This window comes from Nematolebias whitei, chromosome 9, assembly GCF_014905685.2.
Source record: "Nematolebias whitei isolate Nwh7 chromosome 9, NemWhi1, whole genome shotgun sequence".
Classification (NCBI taxonomy): domain Eukaryota; kingdom Metazoa; phylum Chordata; class Actinopteri; order Cyprinodontiformes; family Rivulidae; genus Nematolebias; species Nematolebias whitei.
Genome location: NC_056506.1, coordinates 42,474,645 through 42,477,227, shown reverse-complemented (window position 1 = coordinate 42,477,227; position 2,583 = coordinate 42,474,645).

Here is a 2,583-nt window from a genome sequence, read left to right as displayed (position 1 = left end):
ATGTATGTATGTATGTATGTATGTATGTATGTATGTATGTATGTATGCATGCATGCATGCATGTATGTATGTATGTATTATATGAATTTATGTATGTATGTATGTATGTATGTATGTCTCTATTGTATGAATGTATGTATGTATGTATGCATGTATGCATGCATGTATGAATGCATGTATGCATGTATGTATGTATGCATGCATGCATGCATATATGTATGTATGTATTATATGAATTTATGCATGTATGTATGTATGTATGTATGTATGTATGTCTCTATTGTATGAATGAATGTATGTATGTATGTATGTACGTATGTATGTATGTACGTACGTACGTACGTATGTATGTACTTACGTATGTATGTATGTATCTTATGAATGTATATATGTGTGTACGGATGTATAGGTAGATAGATGGATGGATGGATAGATGGATGAATGGGTGGATGGATGGATGGATGGATGGGTGGATGGATGGATGGATGGATGAATGGATGGACTAATTAGATTTAAGCACTATATTTATGCTTCTGTGCACAAGTTGATTTGCCATGCATGCATTGCAAATATGTCTACAGCTGCTGATGACAATGACTTTGTATGGCCAGATCTAGCTGGGCAGAGATAATTGTACAGTATGTGTGTGTGTGTGTGTGTGTGTGTGTGTGTATCTTTTTTTCTTTTTGCATTTTTAGGACCTTTTCTGGTACAGTCACCTATGACTGGTAGCCCATGTGGAGACCAAAGCCCAGACCTGATCCAGAGGAACATTATTTTTGGGGAAGGGGTCAAATGTGTGAGTTGAGTTTAGGTTATGAATAAGCATGTAATACCTTTCTGGCTTGGATCAGGGTTAGGCAACAGAAATGAATGAGAGTCAATGCAGTGAGTAAATATTGATAAAAATACTATTTTTTTTTGTGTAAGAAACAACCAGTTTGCAACAGATATGTTCATAATCTCCAAATAAAGATTAAATAAAGAGCTCTCTTATTGGGTGTTGGTGTCAGCTTTCAATACATTTATCCTGTGCAAAAACACACCGCAAGAAAAGTTGTCTTAGCTTCTTTACTCAGCATATTTGAAATTATTTTTAAGAAGAACTGACTTCTAAATACGTAAACTGAATACAGTATGACCCTGACACAATCTCATTCCATAGTGGTATATATTAGAGCTTGTGTGTGTGTGGGAATACTACCCATTCCTGTATTGGTAGTATTTTATTAAAAGTACAATCTCTCTCTTTTTAATCATTCTCTTTCTCCCACAGCCCTGAGAACTTTTCCCGTGACAGAATAAATTCAATCAATTTTTCCAGTCTCCACACTGAGGTTTTGGCAGGGCTTGGCATAGATCAATCTCTGAGGCCCGAGAAGTAGAAAGTCAATCTGAACGGAGTCCTTGTTCCTTCATGCCCCAACATGCTCAGCTGCCACTCAGATCTTTGAGCACCTGTCCTGATAGATGTAGAAGCTAACATCCTGAATGGCCCTCTGAGGTCCTGCCAACCCTCCTGAAAAACTGAAAGTTGACAGATTAGGTGATGTGGCTGTTGACAGGCTGTAGAATTTACATCTGGATTTGTTGTGGATTTTTTGTTTACTTATTTATTTATTTTGCCGTGTGAAAAACTATATCTCGAGTACCTGACGTACGCTTGAAAAACAAGTTGTTAAATTAAAAGCCCAGGATTTTTAAAGGTATGCACATCACCCATCATCTTTCATGCCAGAATTATAGGCTGAGATCTTCTTTATGTTGAGAAATTACACATCTCTAGCAGTTTTGGTCAAACCTTGAAAATACCGTCATGTAAATATCATTGCAAGATGTCACATTCAGAGCGTGTGTCATGGATGACTCTCAGCTACTACCACATCATATATTAGCTCAAAGTCTGTCAAACCGATTGAGTTAAAGCCATTTTTGTGTTGGCCTATTCCAATAATAATCTGTGTCAACCATCTTGATGTGAACTTACTCCAAAAGTTAATCATTTGTAGATGTGTGAGAGTTTTATTAAAATCCATCCAGAAGTTCATGAGATATTTTGCTAACAGGCAAAAAAGGTTGACTGCAATACGGAATGCTAAAGTTTGAAGCAAGAGATGTTACACAGTGAGCAGCATTTGGTGTATGTGTTGTGAGTTACTCACTTAATACACACCAAATTCTGACACGACGGTAAAATTTACAGAATTATGGAGATTTTTGTGTTTGTTAAAGTTTTAGGTTGGATCCATAATTATAGTTTTAGAGTTTTATCTAAGGATAAATACAAATACAAAACCAAATTTTCTCATTTGTTCATGAAATATTTTGCTAACAGACAGCTTTAGTTGACTTTAAACTGGCAAACTGGCACAGCTTTGAACAATGTTGCTTCAATCTGCGCTTGAAATGTGTGTTGGGCATTAATCCATCAGTTTTACACAAATTAACCTAAAACTGAGACGGTAGTAGCTGAGTTGTAGCCATTTTTGTGTTTTTTAAGGTCAGTGGCTGTGGCAGCCATGTTGAACCAGGTTGAATCCATCCATCCATCCATCCATCCATCCATCCATCCATCCATCCATC